Source organism: Equus asinus, chromosome 30 (genome assembly GCF_041296235.1).
Source record: "Equus asinus isolate D_3611 breed Donkey chromosome 30, EquAss-T2T_v2, whole genome shotgun sequence".
NCBI lineage: Eukaryota > Metazoa > Chordata > Mammalia > Perissodactyla > Equidae > Equus > Equus asinus.
In genome coordinates, this window is record NC_091819.1 from 14,116,978 (window position 1) to 14,141,081 (window position 24,104).

A 24,104-nucleotide genomic window follows, 5' to 3' on the forward strand; every position below is an offset into this window, starting at 1 on the left:
TCCTGCTAACGTTTTTTTTCACACCATTCTGCTTTTAGGAATATTTCAGTATACTTATTGTTTATTTGTAGCAGGATGTAATTACATTAAGTATAATTAGCTGATTTATATTATGGTAAAAAATGCAAAAGAAAGTTACGTGTTTTAGAGCATTGTCAAGCAAAGTAACAGCTGAAAAAAGGAGTATTTTTCCTCTTAAAGCTGCTGTTTAAGAATGAAAATATGTAAAATCCGTAATCCTCATCTATGATATACATAGACAATACCACGTTGGTTATAGAAAGATTATTAAGAGCTAGAACTTTTCGTAAGAGAACATATACATATAAAATGTGAAACAAATACGAGAAATTCAATAATAACTTATCTGTTCACCGGAGATGTGCATGCAGACATCAAATATCATAAAGTTCCTGGCAGTCCCCCCCCGATTTCCTTTCACTTGGACTGAATCCAGCCCTCCACATTTGGGGACAGGGTCATCACAGAGGGAAGTAACCTATGGCTTGAATCACTTTAAATCTCAGAGATATTTCAAAAGTTCACATGAGGTTGGGATGCAATTACAAAGAGGTAAAGAAGGGATTTTTAATCAAATAATTTTTACAAATCTACCTACCACTCTCCCATTTTTCCTTATCTGAGAAATAGGGACTCATTGGAATCATTAAGGATAAAATAATTGACATGAAAACATCCAATAGTTTGATAAATAAAAGTTCATACGTGCACCAGATGTTGTTGTAGAAAACAATGAGCTTCAATAGCAAAGACACATGTAGGTCCAGAAAGATACACAAGGACCATGAATTGTCTCCTTGGACCTGGCTGTATTCCCCATCCCCACTCTCAACCAGACCCATGGGAACCAGACCCTTACTCAAGATAGGCATTTGGTTTGGTCTGCAAAAATAAATGGCACTTATTGGTGGGTATCTGTTACATATATCTGTGAAAATCTAATAGGCCTCTGATTACATAATTATAACACTTCACGTCCATCACCCTATAATTAAGCCCTTATTTTTTGCTGTTGCTTCACATGCATTAGTCTTGTTCTCCAAACAGATGGCAAGTACCTTCAGGGATTGGACATACGTTATATTTCTGTCAAAGAATAACCTTATAAATTCTCCACATCTGAAGAGCGCTCTTTGAAAGATCAAGAGCAGGAAAGAGTGAAAAAAGTAAAGAGAAATCAAAGTGTATTCTGGCAAAACTTTATCTCCTGTACATTTCGTTATATTCTTATTTAAACGTAATGCATATATTACATAGAACTTCCTTAACTCTTGAAATGTAGATAAGACTGCCTATAACCCTAACTTCATTCCTATTGAAGGACAAAAGTGCTCCTAAGTTGATGAGAATTCTATTGATATTTCCATGGTCACCCTGACCCTAAATTTCTGCTTCTTCCATTTTGGAATCTTCTTGCCACCTGAGAGCTCTGCCTTGTATCTGCCTAGAGGTGAAATTTAGCCAATGCCTCAATTTCAAGAAGAGAAGCTCTTGTTAAAAATAAACATGAACTAAACTTTACCATAGATTTTGGGTGAAAGAAGAATGAGAGCTTTACTTCATAAATTTTTATATCTTTTTAGTTTCCCTACAACTGGGGATTTTCATAGGCTTCTGCACTCCAATTAGTCACCATTTCTGTGCCTTCTCTCTCCCTACTCCTCACTCCTCTCTAATGCCTGTCTATTTTTCCTCTTTACACCTGACTCTCACCTTTTACACAGAACATCTCAAAAGCATCCATTATTGCCTTGATTTTTTCAACACCTCCGTCTTATCAAGGTTTATTATGTTGATAAAACTAAATCTTTCAATATGAGAAACTCTGCAGCAAATAATATAATTTTACTCCCATTTCATTAACCTAAAACTTTGTATAACACATATAGATTATAACTTCTCTACATTAGCTATACCTTAAAATGTGATTAAAAAGTAAGTGATAAAAGGCTGTATGGTTTTAATGAGCTCATTTTCATCAGTTTCTCAAAATTCACCTGAAAACACAAATTTACTTTTGTACAACTCAACTGTTGATACTCTTCATTTTAAGGAAGGGACCATAAATCTACTCATACTTTAGGACCAATTCCTGTCCACTGAAAGGTGTGCCTCTTCCCTTTAAAAACATGCTTCCAAAAAGTCAGATACAAAATGTGTCTGTTTCCACACTCTTTAGTAGAATACTCCTACACTAGACCTAGACTGACCTTTGGTTTTCTTTGGCCAATAGAATGTCAGCAAATCTGATGCAAGCAGAGACTTGAAATGCTTGCCACTTTGGAGTTTGTTTTCTCTTCCTGGGGTTCAAACCCTGAGACCACCTTGTAAACAGGCTCAAGCTATCCACTGGAGGTTTACGTGACGTGTGGAAGAGACCTGAGTTGCCTGGCTAGTAGTTGCTCCTATCACCCCACTTAACAGCCTGCTTGACAACAACCGGATATATCAGTGAGGCTTCTAGATCATCCAACTTCCGGCTGACCAGCTAGCTAAGCATAGATAAGTGAAAGATCCCAAATGAGGTCAGCCAAGCCAGCCCAGACCACCGCCAAGCCAAATCATAGCATCCTAAACTAAGTAAATGGGTTTTGTCATTTTAAGCCACTAACTTAGCAGCAAATGTAACAGATACAATATCATTGACCAGAATTTAAGTTACATTTTTATGCCTACCTGCCAGGGAGGTTGAAAAATGTAATTTATTCTCTATGATTATCTCGTCAGCTAATATTGAGATTTCTTTAGTAATGTAGAAGGGAAAACAAATAATAGAGTACAATTGCTGTCTGATAACAAGCAAATGTATATTCATACTTCAAGCCATAGAAATTCTTCTGCTCTTTAACGCTTAAAATATGGTCTTGGTTTTGTAAGTTTTGGTCTTGTGTGCTTCAAGCCACATGAGCAAAGAGGAAAAAAGATGTTCTCCATGAGCTCTAGTTAGAAACTCAGAAATAACTTTTGATTAGCCTGACTTGGGTCATATGTCTTTTTCCCTAGTTTCTTTCTTTCTTTTTCTTTTTTCTTTTTTCTTTTTTTTTTTTGCTGAGGAAGATTCACCCTGAGCTAACATCTGTTGCCAATCTTCCACTTTTTGCTTGAGGAAGATTCATCCTGAGCTAACATTCATGCCAGTCTTCCCCTATTTTGTATGTGGGACGCCGCCACAACATGGCCACCAACAAGTGGCATAGGTCCACGCCTAGAAACCAAACCCGGACCACTGAAGTGGAGCATGCCGAACTTAACCACCAGACCACGGGGCCAGTCCCCACTTTTTTCCTAGTTTCTTAAGAGAGATCTTTCTTCTTTTCTAATATAGAGAATTGGTGCTTATATTATCCCTAAATGTGCTATATAGGCACCTCACAGTTTTGATATATTGTTTTCATTTTCATTCAATTCAAAATACTTTCTAATTTTCCTTTGATTTCTTCTTTGATCTGCAGGTTATTTAGAAGTCTGCTATTTAGCCTCCAAATATTTAGGGAAATTCCAGAAATTATTCTGCTATTGATTTCTCATTTAATTTAATGATTATAGTTAGATAACATACTTTATATGCCTTAACTCCCTTTAAATTTATTGAAGCTGGCTTTACAGCCCAGAATTTGATCTATTTTGGTAGATGTTTTGTGTAGACTGGAAAAGTATGTGTATCCTGCTGTGCTGTGTTCCATAATTGTCAATTAGTTCAAGTTGGTTGATAGTGTTGTTCCAATCTTTATATTTACTGATTTTCTGTTAGTTTTCTATTAATTATCAAGGGAGGGATATTGAAATTTTTGCCTATAATTGTAGGTTTTTCTACTTCTTTCAGTTTTGTCAGTTTTTGATTTGTGTATTTTTAAACTCAGTTGTTTGGTATATAAATGCTAAGAATTATTATATCTTTTTGATGAATTGAATTCTTTTGCAATATGACTTTTCTTTATTCTGGGTAAAACTTTTGCTCTGTAATCTACATTTTCTGATATTAATAAAGTCACTGCAGCTTTCTTATGATTTGTGCTTGCATGGTATATCTTTTACCATCTTTAACTTGTAACCCGTGTATGTCTTATATTTAAAATGTCTTTTTTAATAGGCAGCATGTAATCAATTTTTAGGGTCTTACATTTCATTCAATCTTCCAATCTCTGACTTTTTTATTTAAGTTCTCTACATCTTCCTGATTGTTATTATAAACATATTTTTCTAGAAAATTGTCTTTTAATTTCAGTGTTGAGATTTATTTTCCGTAGCATAAATATGTTTATAGTATTCATCCTGATGTTTTTATATACCTACCATATATACAGTTACATACTCTTTTTTATGCATAAATATGTTTATAGTATTCATCCTGATGTTTTTATATACCTACCATATATACAGTTACATACTCTTTTTTATGCCTTTTGTTCTTCTCAACTTTGCTTAGGGTTTCTTCTTTTATTGTTTTTTTTAATCAAAGAGCAATACTTAGAATTTCTTGATTTTTTTTATAGTTTCTTTAGTTTCTGTTTAATTTTTTTTGGTCTTTTCTTTTTCCTACAATCTTTAGGTTTATCTTCTGGCTTTTAAGTGGAGTATTTAGAATATTCAAATTTAACATGATTATTGATAATCACTATGGGTAGGTTTAAATCTAGGATCTTGCTGTTTCCTTTTGTCCCAACTGTGTTCCTCTTTCCTGCCTGCTTTTGTATTGCCTCATATTTTCATGACTCCATTTTCTCTCACTTTTGGCTTATTAGCTGTAACTCATTGTTTTCTTATTTTAGTGGTTTCCTTGAGGTCTATGATACATGTCTTTATCACAGTCTATCTTTAAAGGGTAAACTACTTCACATATAGTATAAGCACCTTACAATAGAATGCCTCCCTTTCTCCTCCTAACTATTGTGCTAATGTTGTCACAAATTTTACTTGCAAATGTATTATAAACCACTTAACCCAGTGTTATCTATTTATACTACCAATTATTTTATAAAGAGAATTAAACAATCAGATCATATACGTACCCAGGCAGTTACCATTTTTGGAGCTCTTCATTTCTTTGTGTAGATCCATATTTCCATCTGATATCATTATACTTCTGGCTGCAGGAATTCATTTTAACATTTCTTATAGTGTAGGTCTGCTTGTGATGGATTCTTTCATTTTATGTATTGTAAACATTTTTCATTTCACCTTCACCTCAGAAAGATAGTTTTGCTAGGTATAGAATTTTAAGTGCATCAGTTGTTTTTCTCCATGTACTAAGTGTGTTGCTTTGCTGTCTTCTTGTTTGCATTTATTTCTGACAGGAAATTTCTTGTCATCCTTATGGTTCTTCGTCTGTATATAATGTATCTATTTCCTCTGGCTGCTTAATGTTTTATCTTTATTCTTAAAGAGAAAATTATCACTTGTTTTGAGCAATTCCATTATAATGTGCCTGTTGTAATTTTTTACATGTTTCTTCTTTGTGGGTTTTCTTGAGTTTCTTGAGGCTACAATTTGGTGATTTTCATTATACAGTATTTAGAATTTTTCAACTATTTCTTCAAATATTTTTTCTGTCCCTATTTTCACTCTACCTTTTAGGTAGTCCAATTACACACATATTATGACTCCTGAACTAGTCCCACTGCTCACCGACACTGTTTTTATTTTTCCAAATTATCTTTTCTCTTTATGTCTAGTTTTGGACAGGTTATAATGCTATGACTTCAAGTTCATTAATCTTTTCTGCAATATGTAAGTACCATTAATCCCATCCAGTGTATTTTCATTTCATACATTGTAGCTTTCCTCTCTGGATTTTTGATTTGTGTCTTTTTTGTACCTTCCATGTCTCTATATGATATTTGAACATCTAGAAATGTGTTCTAATGCTAATTGAAGCTGTGTTTTAATGCAATTGCCTGACACTCTAACATCTGTTTCAGTTCTGGGTCAGTTTTTTTGTGTGTTTTTTTTTTTGAGGAAGATTAGCCTTGAGCTAAAATCCATGCCCATCTTCCTCTGTTTTATATGTGGGATGCCTGCCACAGCATGGCTTGATAAGCGGTGCATAGGTCCATGCCCAGGATCCTAAATAGTGAACCCCAGGCCGCCAAAGTGGAGCATGCGAACTTAACTGCTGCATCACCAGGCCAGCCCCTGGGTCAGTTTTGACAGATTGATTTTTGTCCTCATTGTAGGTTGTATTTTTCTGCTTCCCTGAATGCCTGGTAATTTTTTATTGTGTGCCAGGCCAGGTAAATTTTCTCCCATTGGGTGCTAGATATTTTAGTTTTCCTAAGATATTCCTGAGTTTTGCTCTGGGATGCAGTTAAATCACTTGGAAACAGTCAGTACCTTTTGGGTCTTGCCCTTAAGACTTACTAGGTGGTACCGGAGCAGTGATTAGTCTAGAGCTATTCTCCACTACTGAGGCAAGATCCTGTTGTGTACTCCACTGCTGTCCTGTGAATCATGAAGTCTTTCCAGTTTGGCTGGTTGAAATAGGCGCTATTCCCAGCCTCGCATGAGTGTCAAGTATCGTTAAGTTGAACCTTTCAGGTTGTTCTTTTCACAGCCTCATACATAGGCAATAATGTTCAACAGTCAGCTGAATACCTAAAGAAGGTACTCTGCACATCTCTGCAATTATCTCTCTGTGCTGCTTTCTCTGCAAACTCTACCCACTTTGGACTCCCCAAACTCTCACCTCCATCTCTTCAGCTCCAACCCTGGGTTCTCCTTCCCTTTTCCTTGGCCTAGAAATTCTCTCAAGGCAAAATTAAGAAGATTAAACGTGCCTATTTCCTCCTTTTCCTGATAACTCACTAAAATTGTCAGAGTAAAACAAGTATAATCCATAAATTTAATGCGACCAGTAGAGAAACCAATAAGGAACAAATAAATTTCACAAAAAATTTCAAAGACAGAAAATGGAAGGAAGACACACAAATGAATATTGACAACATGCTCAACTCGTCAAAGAAGCTATAATATGGGTGTATGGGTGCCAGCTGAGTTGGATTCTTAAAACAAGAGAACTGATTTTTCCTACAGAACCTCTAAAAGCCTTAGGATTTACAGATGAAAGAACAACAAAAGAAGTAGGATACAGGCTTAGAGTTAGAACAATGGCTCTCAACTAGGCATTATTTGTCCCCTAGAGGACATTTTAGCAGTGGCTAAAGACTCTTTTGGTTGTCTCGACTGGGGGAGTGGTTCTACTAGCATCTGGTGGGTAGAGGCCAAAGATGCTGCTAAATGTCTTACAATGTACGGAACAGTTTCCCACAACATAGAATTATCCAGTCACAAACATCAATAGCACTGAGGTTGAGAATCATGATTTAGAGAAATTCTACATAGCAAGTAATTATTTTTGCAGGTCCTCCTTTCAACCCTACACAGCCAGACCAACTACTCCTACTCCATGGTGACATCAGTCTTATTATCAGGAAAAATTGAAATTAACCAGCTCCATCATATTAGACCATCAACAGTTCATGAATGGGTGAAGAATAGGGCAGTCATTGGAGCATTAAGTGAAAGTCTATATATTAAGATATGGGCACCCTACTCCCTGCCACCATTCCCTTTCTCCTACACTACTTCTAGAAAGCCAGGAGCCAGACTTATTTTCCATATAGAAACTGGCAGAGAAAAGCTAAGAGATAAATTCTAAAACTAATTTCTGGGACTCTGACTCTACAGAGAAAACCTCTCTTGCTGCTCATACAAATAAGAGTAAAGTCCAGTTTGGAAGTGTTTTACCATTTCATTGTAGAAGAGAACAGGCAGCAAGGATTCATCAGACATTTGTGTAAAATGTCTAACTTGAAAAACGGGGACTGAAAAAAAGAAGAAATAAGGGGAGGAGGAGGAGAAAGAGGAGGCAGAAGAGGAGGAGAAGAGATAATAATCTAGAGGGAAAAGAAAATATAGGGAATAGAAATAAGAGAAATCATCAACCAATAACAATTAAATAAAACACCTCTGTAATTATTATCCCCAGAAAGATAAGGTAGAATTTGCACTTATTTAAAAATATGGAATACAAAAAGCCTTAAGAAAGCAACAATTCATGAAGAAAAAACTGCTGAATATTAAAAATTCATTAGGCAAGATAAAAATCTCAACAAAAAGATTGGAAGAAAAATTTGAGAAAATTCTTCTGAAAAAATAATAATAATAGAGATGGAAAACAAAATAAAAATATAGGATTTCCAGAAAGACAAAAAATAGAAAAAAATGAGTGAGGAAATTATCAAAGTATTAATACAAAATAAGCAGTTTTCCAGACAAGAAGCCAAAAGGCTCACCATGTGCTGGCAAAATTAATGGGAGAAAAACCCACATTAAGGTACAATTTCATGAAGCATTCAAATACTAGAAATAAAAAGAAGACCAAATATTTCCAGAGACCAATAAAATAAGTCACATATAAAAGAAAAATGGAATATCGTTTGAGTGTTCCACAATATTACAGTAACCTAGAAAACTATATCATACTTTGCAAATTATGAGTAAAATTATTTTCCAATCTAGAATTCTATACTAGGTCCAACTATCAGTTACCTGTGAGGAAAGAATAAAAAATATATTCCAGACATACAGTGATTTAAAAAATTTAATCCTTCTCTGAGAAAGCTACTGGGTGATATGACTCCAACAAATTAGAAGGCAAACAATAGCAACAAGAATGGAAGGCGTGGGATCCAGGAGATGGAGATTCAGAGGTGTGGAAAGTCCCAAGCTAATAGCTGAGCAGGAAGCCCAGACTCGATCCAAAGGATGGAACATTCTGAGAAGAAGGTGGGGCCATACATATGGAATAACTAAACTTGGGTATATTAAATATAAAAAGCTTTATGATATGCATGTGACAGAGATGTCAGGATTTGGGGGAAAAATCAGTGACAGATATATAGTAAACTAAACAGATATAAGCCAAAGGAATTATTTAATCTTGAAACCATTAAATCTTTAAAGAATTAAGTTATTAAATCTAGGTAGAATGAAGTATTATGGATATTTTTGAAGATAGAGTCAACATGATTTGCTGAGTAATTGTATATGTCTGCTAAGAGAAAGAGAATTCAAGGATGATATCATGGTTTTTCGCCCAAGCAACTGCAAGGACAGGGTTGCCATTAACTGAGATGGGAGAGGCTATGAGTGAGGCAGATTTGGAGGAGAAATTAGGAGATCAGTTTGGGACACATTAATTTGAGATATGTCCCTGATATCAAGTATTTAACTGGAAACATGAGTGTGGAATTCATTTGCATATCATCTATGTATAGATGGTATTTGAAGTAAATATCACCAAGGGAATGAATGTAGACAGAGGAAGGATCCATAAAGAGAGTTCTGGAGCACTCCAACAATAAGTGATCAGAGGGAAGAGGAGCAAGCAGCAAAGGAGGGAGAGAAGGAATAGCAAAGGATTTTGGAGGAAAACCAGGAGAATGTGGTGTGCTGGAAGCCAAGTGCAAAGAGAACAATCAATGCTGTCAAATCCTGCTTGTATGTCAAGTAAAGCGATACCTGAGAACTTCCCATAGGTTTAAAAAGGTCCTAGGTGATCTTAAGAGAAATCGTGGTATAAGGATGAAAATGAAGACCTGACAGAGTTTCAGGAGATAAGAGGAGAATAGGATTTGGAGGCATGAGCATAGACAAGTCTTCCAAGGAGTTTTGTTGAAAAGGAGATAAAGGAAATAGGACAATAGCTAGAAAAGAAATTATGGCAAAGAGAGTTTTTAAATGGAAGAAATAACAGCATGTCTGGTTGCTGAAGAGGATAGAGCACAGATGCACACAATGGTAATAGAAGGGAAAGGAGAGATCAAGTCCAGGCCAGAGTCACTAGGGACCCCAGCCCCTCCTTCAGGAAGTTGATCTCTACCTATTTGGAGGCTTTTTCAACATGGAGCTTCTCCCGAGTTAAAGCATGTTTCTCTCCTCTGTTATCCTATAACATTTTGTTGCTATATTATACCATCCTACAATTTCTCATTGTCTAACTTATATTTATTATATGGCTGTCTGAAAATACCTCTCCCCAGTAAACCTTCAGCAACCCAATGGCCATAACCCTTTCCACTTTTACATCACCCATGGATCCAGCAGGATGCTTGATGTGGAATGGATGCTCAACCAGCTCTTTTTGAGTAAATGAGCCTTTGATTTTTTCCCAGCATTCCTTTCATCACAAGAATATCAACAACTTTTTTGTTGTTGTTGTTGCAATATTGCAATCAGAGTGCTACAATGCCTTAATATTTTTTCTGCTTATTAATAAATAATCCCATGTAGTATTATAATTCTTATAGAAAAATTAACTGACTTTTCCAAGGCCTTGCCTAAATAGAAACTGAGAGCTCCATGGCAGCGATCCAGCCTGCTTATGCACAATGCTACCAGGTTTTAGAATTTGACATTTATGCATATTCTGTGTCGCTTCAACTAAATGGTGTAAGTTCCTTAATCATTTGGATTATGTGCCATAATTACTAGTCACAGTATAAACTATACTCTGAACTGCCTAAATCTATCTTAAGCTTATCTATAACAAGAGCATAATAATATCTACCTCATAGGTCTGTTGTCAGGATTAACTGAGATGACTAATGCAGAAGTGTTTAGCATAATCTCTGGATCATAGTAAGTACTTGGTAAAGATTAGATATAACACTTACTGTCTGTATTTCACACTGGTAACAAACAAATGGTAGGTAGTAAATTATTCAAATGATTGATAGCCAAACTTTTTACCTTTCATTTGATGGATGTGTGGCAGGTCCCTGCAAAGTGAAAGGCCAATCATTTGCATCCTGTGCAAGGATCCCGAAGCCTTTAGATGGTCCTTCTCCTCTCTCTCTCGCTTATTCCACTCGAGTGACACAGCCACTTTTCTGTTCCTTGAACACATCAGGGATGCTCCCATCTAAGGGGTTTGGCCTAGGCTGTTCCCTTTGCCTGGGTGCTGTCTACAGATTTCTGTACAACTAACTCCATATCTCCTTCAGGGCTCACATCGAATGTCACCTTCTTAATGAGACCTGCCTTGACTACATATCTAAAATTTCAACTCCCTTTATTAAAATGGCACCCCTGAAGACTTCTACCTTGTCCAATTTCTTCCATAGCAGTTAATTTAGTAAATAAGTTTACTTTTTTTGAACACTTACTGGTTATTATTTCCCCAACCCCCCTTCCCAAACCACACTACAATGTAAACTTCACAATAGCAGGAGTTTTAGTCATTTTATTATTTGTGAAATGCATTACTCTTCATTTCACGTAAGAAGAAACTGAATCTTAGAAAGTTCAATTTACTTATTGAGGGCCAGACAGCTAGTAAGTGGCCTAAGTCCCACATCCACACTCATAATCACTATGCTAAATTCACTCTGCTTATGATAAGCTACAAATCTAATGACAGCAATCAGAAGAGTGCTGGACCCAAGGAAGGTCAAGGCAATGGCCAATATTTGTGAGAAGCTGGACCCACAGTGGGAAAATCAGGCAAGCAGTCCAGTTATTATTTTGTGAATTTCTCTGAATAGCACTGAGGTTTGCTAATGGTTGCTATATATTGCCTCGTGACCACACTCAGAACCTCTCCTTTTGGACCACACTACAGACGTCTGCTGTCCCAGGCTATATAGCAATGGTGGATGTACACAGTCACTTGTATGATGATTGAAACAAAAAATTTGGCAGGGATGTTAATGACAACAGGAAAGAGTAAGTGTCTGCAATAATTACACTAGTCAATTTTCTCACCTATCCTCCATTTTAAGAGATGGAATTCTGTCAGGGTGAATTCAAGGCATCAAATAATCCATTTATGATTTCTTTTGTATATGTGAGAGTAGCAATTAAAGAAAATATGAAGTATGATTTAAAGGTTAATAAATTAGGTGAGCACAGTGAATATTTATCAGAGGTTCTGTATGTAATAGACACTACACTTCAAGTAATTTAAAGCAATACTTAAAACTGAAGAAATCGCTGCCTTCCTAAGCACTCATTTGGCTGGTGGTAGAGAAAATCTAATGTTCTACAGATTACGTCTTCTCAAAGAATTCACTAAAAGCCAATGAGGTAATGTTGGTGTTGCCAAACAAAGTAAGAATTTGAAAAGCAAACTCAAAAGTTGCAGAACGGGAAGTCTGCCTTGGAAATTAAATTGGATTTAGAGGGTTTTATTTGAACAGAAAAGAAATACAAAGGAGGGCAAAAAAGAAATCTTTTGATCAATGAGAACATTCTTAAGAATATTCTTTTCTTGTTCAGAGATGACTATAGACTTTTCTTTTAGAAATTTTTTAACTCTTAGCCTTTCCTGTTGAGAAATTCGTTCATTTACATTGTCATTCAACAAATGTTTGATCATATACAGCCACATGGTATGTACCCTGTGAGTTGTATAAGGTCATATTACATGAGCAATACCTCTGTTTCCACCACTTTTTTCCCCTCAGAATTTCCACCATTACCCAGAAATTGTATACAGAATGATTTCCATGAGCCTGCTTCTTTCCCCTAACCCACTTAATAAACTATCAAATTAATTTCCATCTACTCCAATTCTGATAACGAGAATTCTGTGCCATTTTAAAGGTGAGGTGGAAAGAGTGGAACATTCTGAGTACAGAAAATAAGAGGATGCATTTTCTGGAAAAGAAATTAAAACCAGGTCCAAGTTGTTTTGCTTTTTATTATCAACATGTACTAGAAATTCTATAAGGCATGTGATCCACTACTTCTCCCCTCTGGGGTGGACTGCTCCCACTGCCTCCTCCCGACTTGGTACATCACTGTGTCACTCCTGTCCTCAGAGATATTCATTCAATTGCTCCCTATTGCCTACCTAATGAAGTCCAAATTCCACAATGTGGCCTCATCATGCCTCTCTAGTCTCACATACCATTGCTATCCTACTTAGTGATGGCCCCAGAGTTTCCACAGGAAGGGCTGCATGGCAGTAATTTGGCTGGACATGCTGCTCAAGGATTATTGTGTAGCTATCTTTGCACTGCAAGCACATTATTCTTATTTAGATCATAAGCCAATTTTGAATGGCTTTGTGAAGGGCAATGATGGGAAGAGGAAAGTGATAACGTAGGGCTGAGGGGCTTGATGTCTGCCAAGAACCTTCTTATGTTTCCACTGCCCATATGGTATCACGTTTTCTGCAAATAATAATAGTTCTGCTCCTTCTTTATTGACATTCATGACTTTCTATTTTTTTATTTTGCACTACATTAGACCTCTGTTACAATTTTGAAGAGGAGTTGTAAGAGCAAACATCCTCATTTTGTTCATGATCTCAAGGGGAAAATGTTTGTTTATTGTTAAGTATGATGTAAGCTGGAAGTTTTTTGCAGTTGCCCTTTTCAGATTGAGGAAGTTCTCTTCCGTGTCTTGTAGGTAGAGAGTATTTATCATGAAAGTGTTTTGAATTTTTTCAAAAATTTTTCAATATCTATTGAGATTGTTATAAGAGATTTATATATTTTACTGCATTAGTTGATTTTCAAATGTGAAACCAACCTTGCGTTCTTGGAATAAATGCCATTCAGTTGTGACACATTACCTTTATTATATATAGCAGGATGCAATTTGCTAATATATTATTAAGATATTTTATATCTATGTTCGTAGGAAATATCCAACTGGACTTGTTTTTAAATGTTTTATCAGGTTATAGGATTAGGGTTAGGTAGCCTTCACAAAAAGAGTTGGAAAGTATATTGTCCTCCTCAGTTTTCTAAGAGTGTATGGAGGACTGACATGATTTCTTCCTTTCTTTCTATTTTTTCCCTCCTCAAAACTCCAGTATATAGTTGTATATTCTAGTTGTAAACCCTTCTCGTTCTTCTATGTGAGCCGCTGCCCACATGGCAACTGACAGACGAGTGACGTGGTTCTGTGCCCAGAACCAAACCTGGGCCGCCAAAGTGGAGCATGCCAAACTTTAACCACTAGGCCACCTGGGCTGGCGCATGATTTATTTCTTTATGTTTGTTCACTGGAGAATTCACCAGTGAAGTTATCGGAGCTTGAATTTTTTCTTGTTGAAATGAAATTTGAATTTTGATTACAAATTCAATGTCTTTAATTTATAGGGAGCTAGATTTTCTATTTCTTCTTACATTAGGTTTATCTCGATGCTCTATTTCTTCTTGCACTAGTTTCATGTTAATTTGACCATTTCTTTTAGGATGCCAAATTTATTAGGAGAGAGTAATCCATAATATTGTATTAATATCCCTTAGATATTTGTGGAATATACCGTGATGTCCCTTATTTTTTTATTTCTGATGTTGGCAATTTGTGTTTTTCTTCCTTTTTATTGATCAGTAACCAATTTTATTAATATTTTCATAGAACCAACTATTGAGGTTATTTTCACTATTGTTTTCCAATTTCTCTTTGGCTAATTTTCACTTTTGTCTCCTTACTATGTTTTTATTTTGCTTTTTCCTGCCCCATCATCAGTCTTCCGGCTCAGAAAACATCAGCTTCCCTCTACACCTGGCTGCTACTTGTTGATGCGGTCATTTGACTGTTCATCTGCACTTGTCTTTAGTGTTTCCCTTCCCCATTTCATAAGAGACTTAAACTACCGACAAAGACTTGGGTTGGGGTGGGTGTAGGAAAAGTTGAGATAGTGCAGTTGAATATTGTGGTGAGTAGGTGAGAAATGGAGGAAAGGATAGGCATTGATGGGTGCAGTAGGCTGAGAAAGAAGAAATGGAAGCCATCACAGAGAAAGACAAAGAACTAAAGAGCTTGGATTTTTTCCACATATTCTATATTTTCAGTTTAAGTTATGCAGTAAAACTCAAGAGGGTCTCTGGTGGAATCAGGGACAATGATTAGATGACCACAGAGTTCTTGAATCTCTCCAAATCCCAACATAAAAACAGACGGAACTAAAAAGCAAAGCCAAAAAAAAAAAGCCAGGAATAACATTTATAGCAAAACTTGGTGACCAGCTATCCCCAGAAACCCCCAAAGAGAAGCAAGTGGGAGTGAACCATAACAGTCACAAGACCTGAGTGATGTCAGTGTCTGTGTGGGAGAAAGCAGACAGAAGACACGGGGCAACTGACTTCTCAAAGACCTGAATACTAGGAGACTAAAGTGCAGTGTGCCATTTTGAGAATGGACAACTGAAATGGGGAAGGGTTTTGCTAATCCACTAGAAGGGATCATGAGAGATCCGCAGTGGGAACTGAACAGACTGGAGAAGTCTAGCTTCCAGGAACTCTCAAACTGACTGACCAGGGCATACTTCCATGACAAGGAAGGAGAAACTGTTAAGAGTAGATGGGCAGAATAGATGGCTAAAATAAGGATATAGTACTTAAAGACAGAAATTCTGAAATTAGGATGGATTTATCATTGGTAATGAAAAAAATTAAATATTTCTAAAGTTTATTTAAAAATCAAACTAATAAACAATACATTTCAGGAAGATTTACTAGTTTCTGAGTGTTTCTTTTATTCATCATTGTGTACACCTTCATTAGCACAATGCCTGGTACATTGTAGCACCCCCAAAGTATTTGTTTATTGACTGAATGAGTTATTTAAAAGTTGTTATATTACTGAAATGTGTTCAGGAAATATTTCAAACATTATAGGAGTTATAGAAATCACAATTTCTATTCACTTTTGGTAGAAAGTTAATTATGACTGAAATAGCTTCTTGGAGAATGTTTACTCCAAATTCTCCTCCTTTCAAGTGAAAACACCATCAATTTGTAGTTTTTAAAATATTTGTCTCAATCAAGTATACATGCCATTTTTAAATGCTGAAAAGATTTTGAGTATACAAATCTACATCCAATATATGCTTAGTATATTCCAAAGTTGAGTCCTTTGATTGTCCACAATCAAATAAATCAACCTACATAATTAAAAGTCTCTGATGGTCAAGACCAGGAATCTTCATTTAAAAAGTTTCTGTTGGTGATTTTTATGAACACTAAGATTTAAGAACTAGTGTTTTAAGTACTTGCTACCTATTCTGTCACTCCACTAAGTCAATTTATTCCTAGGGACTCAGTTTTAGTCTTTTTTCTTCTTAGCTGTGCGTCTCATCAAATTACTGATAGGTCCATCATTGAGCATCAAAGAAACATAATCTTTCTCAACTGATTCAATACTGGAATGTTTATACTATTAAGCACCTAGATGTAAATTCTGGAAATAGACCAGTTTTAGCAATTTGGGAAAAAAAGGCTTTATTAAATATTTAATCATTTGCAGTACTGCTGGTGCTCTAAGGAAAAACGCATATATCTCTGTCTGTCTGTCTGTCTATCTTCATACAGTATATTCTCCCTGTTAGGAGCTTGCTCAGCCCCAAAATTTGGACTCTGAGAAGGACTACAGATTTCTAGTACAGACACAATGACCTCTTTCCTTAAGCTTCTGCCTCTCCAGAGAAGAAAAGTCCACATTAATGTCCCAGGCTACCTTTGTAAGGGACTCATTCCACTTCAAAAATAAATGAATGAATCTGCAGTGGTTTCTGCCACATATAAGTGTCACGAATTGGAGAATGCCAGGTGAATAATGTACATCATAATACTTGTTTCCATTTAAGTGTTTTGTGATACTGCTGTTTATCATCTTGCTCAGCTGTCGAAAATATTCATTTGAGAAGAAAAGCTCCTACATTGGTGTAAAACCAAGGTGTCTTTTCTTTTCCATTCCACAATGCCTGTCATTTGTCAGGCTGGTATATTTTTATAGCTCCCCTCCTCTTCCAAAAGGCATTTCTGAGAAACTGCTTTCCAAACTTCCCCGCCATAATCTCTAAGGAGTGTGAAAAAAGGTAAAATTCTGAAGCATGCTCAAATAAAGCAGTAGTGGGAACGGGATACATTTTTTCTCGATCTTTTGAGTGTTCAAGGCGGAAAGAGCGTGAAGAGGTTCCCCACATATTATTGTTCCCAGCAATGGTTACATACTTGAATGGTTTTAAGAGGAAATACTGTAATTATAGTCTTTCTAGTTCTCAAAGGGGTATAATTTCATATTGCATCATACTCTTTTTTTCCTGGTTTAGGTCTGTTTCACTTAGAGATTATAAGCCATAACTTGTAAAAGATGCATGCAATATATGTCACCATGTTAAATTAGAGCATTTCATAAATGTCATCTGAATGGCAAAACTGTACAGGGTGGTCTTATTGTAATTTGCTGCAAAATTAATATGGTGGTTAGTAACAAGACGATGTTTTGACTTTATCACAATGGATGATCTCACAGTAGCATTTAAAAAATATTTCCCAACATGAATAAATGTGTTTTCCATGTCTATAGTTAATGTTGTATAGAAATATGCCTTTAGAAATCTTATCGCATTTGGTGTCACAATCTTTTTTGTTTTAGTTTGGTAAAAATGATCAAAGTTGCCGTGAACTTACATAGTTAGAATGCTTGCCTACTATAGTGTTAATTTATTGAACCAGTGAAAATGTAAATTTCAAGTATATTAAGAGAGGAAGATGTCCATCTGAGATAAGAAAGAAAATAAATAAATCAGGCTTTTAAAAAGTGCCTTTACTAAATATTCAAGTTAGTTTATGTGTAAGATAATAAGCTGACTCCTTGGTAAATATTAACCACTAAGGAAGCTACATTAATTCCTCAACATCACCCAAATCTCCATCTGAGAATTGTATTCATTCTAAGAAATTAATTAGCCACTCAATTATATGCACAATTTACTTCCTAAATATTTGGGAATTTTTTAATAGTTAGGATTAAATTAATAGGGTTTGGAATAATGGTCCCGAAACAAATGGATATGTTTCCTTCGTCTTTTTGGATAGTGTACATAAATATCCAGTTTGGCAACTTGCTGTGGGTTCCTCTTATGTGTCAGGCACTGTGCCCACTGCTGGGAACACAGATTTAAGTTAGACCCAGCATCTCTAACCTCAGGTTGGGCTTTGGAAACAAACAACACAAGGTTTGAATTTCTGCTCTACTCCATTATTACTTGGGGTCTCGGAGGAGTTACCTGACTTCTCTGAGTTTCTGTATCCTTAATTATACAATGGATAAATTAATAACTACTTCACCAACTTTGGTAAGGACTGAATTAATTGAGTAAAAATGCTTGGCATCATCCTCTGCACAAGGCAAGAGAAAAACAAATGGAACATATGAGAATCCTACAGACTAGTTTCTGCTCTCACGCATTTTTAGCAGCGTGTCATCCACCTGCCAATCTGTCCTATATATTTCAAAATGCAGCACTCCCACACATGGCACCGAAATCGCATGCAGATGGATCAAGGTGGAGACCAGTCTTCTGCCCACCAGGAGCTGAAACGTTCCCCAGTACTGCAGAACACTGTGGAGCCTCGCGCCCTCACCACTAGTTCACCCTTGATACTGGAAGAGCACCCACCTCAAATGATCAGTGCATTGGTTTGGTGGGCCAAGGAGGAGGAAGGCTGGCTCTATGTCATTCCCGAATAAATCAGTATCATCAAAAAGCACATACAAAAGGCTGCTATAATGTACTAATTTTAAAACAAACTTACTACCTCTATCTCTATCAAAATAAACAAATAAATAACAGATGTTTTTGCCTTTTTGTCATAACCCCCAGAAGATGTACATATATAATAGTAGCTGATCTTGCTAAAAAGTCTTGAAATACTCGTATATGGAAATTGCCTGCAAGATCTATGATCTCTAAGAATCCTGGGTGCACTACTGCTTTTTAAGCTTGCCCACTCATCTGGAAGCACCCAGAGGGGCAGTGATGACTTCCTCATTTGCCTCTTCTTGGGGTCTCTCTCACACATGTACTGATGAATGTCTTTCCACCTTGTGTGCAAGCTGGTTCTCCTCCCACATCCAGTCCTCCTCTGCTGATACATGCTGCCATGGTTGTAGCATGCCACCTTTCACTGGTGCCTCTGCCACTATACAGATTCCGCTCCCAAGCAGGCACTACCACCTATATTAATGGTCTGGTAACTCCTAGATGCTTATAAAGTACTATATTCTCAGAGGTTCTCATTAAACAGAGACCACTCTCTTCTGTATGTGGAAGAGAATACCCTTCTCACTCTTCAGCTACCTTCTGTCACATTGGCATTGAGCAGAGGTGGCTGGCTCCCCATCAAGACCCATTCTCCCCTTCCACAGTACATGGTAGCTAGGAACTGACCATGCAGCCAGGCACTACATTTTTCCAGGCTTCCATGTAACTAGTGTAGCGATTTGACTAGTTCTCACCAACAGGATGATAGCAGAAGAGATGTGTGCCTCTTTCAGACCAAGACATTTAAAAAGCAAGAGATGTTTTTCCACATTGCCTTTCCTTTCCTAGGGAAAGGCAGAGCTAGGCATAGAAGGAGCATGAGTCCCATTTGAACTGATATACGGAGGAGAGCCCCAAGCAACTAGGAATAGCTGCCTTCAAAGGGTTGTATGAGCAAGAAATAAATGTCTGTGTTATTTGGGCCACTAGACATTTTGGGGTCTATTTGTTACATCTGTTTAGCTGTCCTAACTAGTATTGGTAGCAATGCAATGGGACTTGTTTTATATTATCTCACACTTGTTAATTAAAGCAATTCTCCCAACATCCAATTACTCCTAAAGTCCCTGCCAATGTTCTCATTACCATCAAACCTAGCGTCAAATGCTAGAGTTATTATTTGGCCACACTTGTATACCCTGGCCCTTGGGATGAGCTCATTCCCAAGGAGATGCCAGATGTGTCCAAACGTGTGGAATCCAACTTAGGCTGAGGCTGAGACTCTCACCTCAGGTACAGCTCCATCTCTTTTACCTTCAGGTAGTTTGTCACAAGCTTGGTTCTGGGACAACTCCTTCAGTATGAGCCTTTCTATCAATCTCAGATTCATTTTCCCCTGCTTCTCCCTTTCACAAGACCTTTGTGCCCAGCCTTATACATCTGGTCCTTAACATTCTCAGCCTAATCAATTATTACTCAGCTTACCAGCTGCAGGAGAAATGTTACCACTCATCTATTTTTAAGCCTCTGAATGAGAGACCACATGGCTTATGCCCAAATCTTATGTCTCTCTCTAAGCTTGAGGTAAACTCTTTAACTTTCATGTGCTTCGCCACCCTAATGTTTAGCCAATATCCATACATCATACTATTCAGGGTCAAGCTTCTCATTGGCTGAAGAAATTTGCACATTACTTCTATTTGTACACTTTAATAGATGGGTAACATAAAATATATTTCTGGAAAACTCACACAGTGTCTTGAGGACCTGCTGTGGTAATTAATGACAAATACCTATTTCTGAGCAGATGAGAAAGCATTTATGAACTGCAGGAAATGGTACATTATGTAGAGAAAGTATATTCTGCTCTACTTTTTAGTGTATTTCCTTTAAAATTATCACTCTGGTGGAACAATCAATTTTCTTGAGTAGTGTCCTTATTTCTTGTGATTCCATCTTCCGTGGGCCGAATCTAGAAATATTTCCTTCATTGGTGCCTTTCCATTTCATCTAATTCATTTCAACCACTAGTCTCCTGCCTTATTAATCTGTTTTTTAATGTCTCTTAATCATTTCTCTCCGTTCTGGCTCTATTGCAGCCATCTATTGACGCCTTATTGAGCATTACAATCAACCATTCTTCTCTCTTTTTACATATTTACAAGTATATTTTCAGTTTTCAGCCAACTTTCAGATTCTCCTATTTACTGTTTTTTATTTCCATTTTTTAAAGAAATAGCTTAGGTTAGATCCTTTAATTTTGAGGACACTACTTAGGATACAATTTGACCATAATTTGACTGAGGCTCAGTGGTGTGGAAAACTTGGAAAACCATTTGATTTTTAAGACAGGATTCAGAGGATGGAACAGAGGGAGCCCACTCCTGACCAAGTGCAGACATGTGTGCATAAGGACAAATTCATATCTATCCCCTCTTCCCCACACATATCCACATCCAGCTTTTTTGTTTTTTATCTATGCATCTTTGTCAAACAATGTCCTGGCTACTTGGTTATTAAAGAGTGGCCCACATACTAGCGGCAATGGCATCACCCAGGAACTTTTAGAAATGTGGAATCTCAGTCCCCACTGAGCGCTGCTCTGGCTGACCTCATACATCTTGACTGTTGTGACTGAACTCTCATGGTTTCCTCAGCCAGATAACAGAACACAGTAAAGTAAGAGAGAGAGAGATGGTAGGAGGGATGCAGAAAATCCCAAGCAGAAAAGCACTCAGACAATATTTCTTGAATGCCTTCTATGTAAGTCAGACCATAATTTCTCTGAAGTCTCCTCACCTCGTGAGCATCACCTGTGCAGGTGGATATAGCAGATACCCTGGAAACACCAGCAAACATACAAAGGGTGGGCTCAGTGGAGGGCCAGGTTGGAACAAGAGTTTACTCCCACTGTTAGTCAGGAGCAGACCAGGATCTCTGCATACGGCACTTAAGTATAGGTTCATAGACCTTTCTCCAGGTACCTTAGAATCTTTATCTTAAGTATCATCCAGGCTTGGCCTCTATCTGGTTCTTCCAGACTTAAGTCACATGATGAGGAAAAGGGAAAGAACACTCAACCTGCAACTCAGGACAGATGTCAAATAACTCATGCACTGAGTTCAAAGGAAACAAGAAGAAAGGGCAGGGACATCCCGGGAAGGTCATATTATGTGAATCTGTGCTAACAGCCAAGGCTGTTCTTAAGATAAATGGATTCCTTATCCACAGTGCAGTGAATTTTCATCCTTTTTGGCTCATGCATGGCTTTTGGGTCTGATGAAAGTACTGAAAGCTCTCCCCTGAAAGATACATAAACAAACAACAATACACTGATACATCCCTACATATGTATATACGAAAGCATATATGGATGCTCTAAAGCTCACCCATGGTAGCCTTAGGGAGCCAAGGTTCTAGATTAAGGACTTCCCAATAATAGTAATGACTCTTCTCCATTTTTCTCTATCTTATTAATATTAATATTATTATTGTGCTTTAGATGCTCTATATGTCTTGACTTTGGCATTCGTATTTTTAGGATTTAGTGACTCAGAGCACGACTTCATGCCATCCTCAAAATCTTGGCATTCACATGAGGAAGAATTACAACATTTCTTATGGAATAATAAGGCAAACATGCCACATCTCATGAGATTGGATTGAGTTTCAAATGACAACCGCCAAAGGGAAAGTTCCCTTCCAGAACACGGAGCGCACGGCACAGGCACTCAGGCTATTTGGGGCTGGCTTGATTCCTAAGTTATTAGAACAAAATGAGACTTGAACTTCTGCCTAATTTTCTTGTATGCTCCCTAATATTATTAAGGATTACAATTGCATGAATTTAAAAAATGTCCTTGAATTCAATTTTACAGTTTATAATTCTGACATTGTTGACAACTTTTTTAGTGTGTATTCTGTTGTCCCATTGAAAACAACAGTAAACACTTTTAGAAATCTTTCATAACATTATTTAGGCTAGGTGTACTTGACACTATATTTTCACAGGTAATAATAATCCATATACTTTGGGTCTGAACCTGGAGCATGAGAAAAAAATAAAAATTGAAGTAAAATATGAATGGAATTTAGAGATAGACAATGTGGAAGTTTTAAATGCATGGAACAGTTCTATAATATTATCTGGATTCAGATTCGTATATGTAGTTCTCTGGCTACATATCAGATTTAATGAGAATTTTCTTTATTTTCCTCTGACTATAGAAGTTAACAATGCAAATTAGAAAAGAGAAAAAAGAAAGTGTTTTTATAACAAAGAAAAATGTAAACATTTTAAAGCATGTCTTTGCTTTTATGCATTTTTAAACTAGATTTTTGCACATGGAAAATATTGACATACAGAATCATCTTAGAAAAGCTTTCCCTATTATTGTCTTCTCTTTCCACGAATTGCTTCTACTCCTGAGACCAAAGCACATGTTGTAATAGGTGTCAATACTTCCTTTCTTCTTATTGTTGAATAATAATCCATTGAGTGGATATACAACATTTTATTTATCCATCCACCAATTGATAACACTTGGATTATTTCCACATTTTGAATATTATGAATAATGCAGCTATGAACATTTATGAATAAGATTGTATGAGAAATATTTTTTCATTCTGTTTGGGTACATACCCAGGAGTGAAAGTACTGGGTCATATGGTAACTCTATATTTAATATTTTGTGAAACATTCGACTGTTTTCCAAAATGGGTGTTTATTTTACATTCCCATCAGCAGTCTATGGGAATTCCAATTTCTCCACATCAACACTTATCTGTCCTTTTAACAGTAGTCACATTACTGAATATGAAGTGGTGTCTCTTTGTGGTTTTGATTTGTATTTTTCGGAAGACTAAAAGTGCCAAGCATCTTTTCATGTGCTTAGTGGCCATTTGTATATCTTCCTTGGAGAATTATCTATGTAGATCTTTTACTTGTTTTTTTAAATGGGCCTCTTTTTATTATTGAGTTATAAAGATTCTTTACATAAACTGGAGACAAGTCTCTTACTGGACATATGCTTTGCAAATATTTTCTCCCATTCTTTAGGCTGTTTCTTTACTTTTTTTTTTTTTTTTTTTTTTTTTTTTTGCCTGAGGAACATTGGTCCTGAGCTAACATCTGTGGCAATCTTTCCTCTATTTTGTATGTGGGTCACTGCCACAGCATGGCTTGATGAGTGGTATAGGTCTGTGCCCAGCATCTGAACACACAAACCTCGGCCACCAAAGCAGAACATGCCAAACTTAACCACTACACCAACAGGCTGGCCTCATTTCTTTACTTTATTGATGGTGTCCTTTGAAACACAAATGTTTTTAATTTAATGAAGCCCAATTTATCCATATTTTTCTTTTCTTGCTTTCAATTTTGGTGTTATATTTAAGAAGCTGTTGGCTAATCTAAAGTCATGAAGATTTACATCTGTATTTTCTTCTAAGAGTTTTATGGTTTTAGCTCTTACGTTTAATTCTTTATTCCATTTTAAGTTAATTTTTATATGTGGTGTGAGGTAGGGGTCCAGTTCGTTCTTTTGCATTTGGATATAGTAGTTGTCCCAGCATC

The 24,104-nt window shown here is 36.6% G+C and overlaps 1 protein-coding gene across 1 annotated transcript in view; it reads right to left on the minus strand.

Moving 5' to 3' along the window:
- The window catches only part of USH2A (usherin), a 743,449-nt gene that overhangs the window by 597,061 nt on the left and 122,284 nt on the right, over positions 1-24,104 (minus strand). The window lies entirely within an intron of this gene.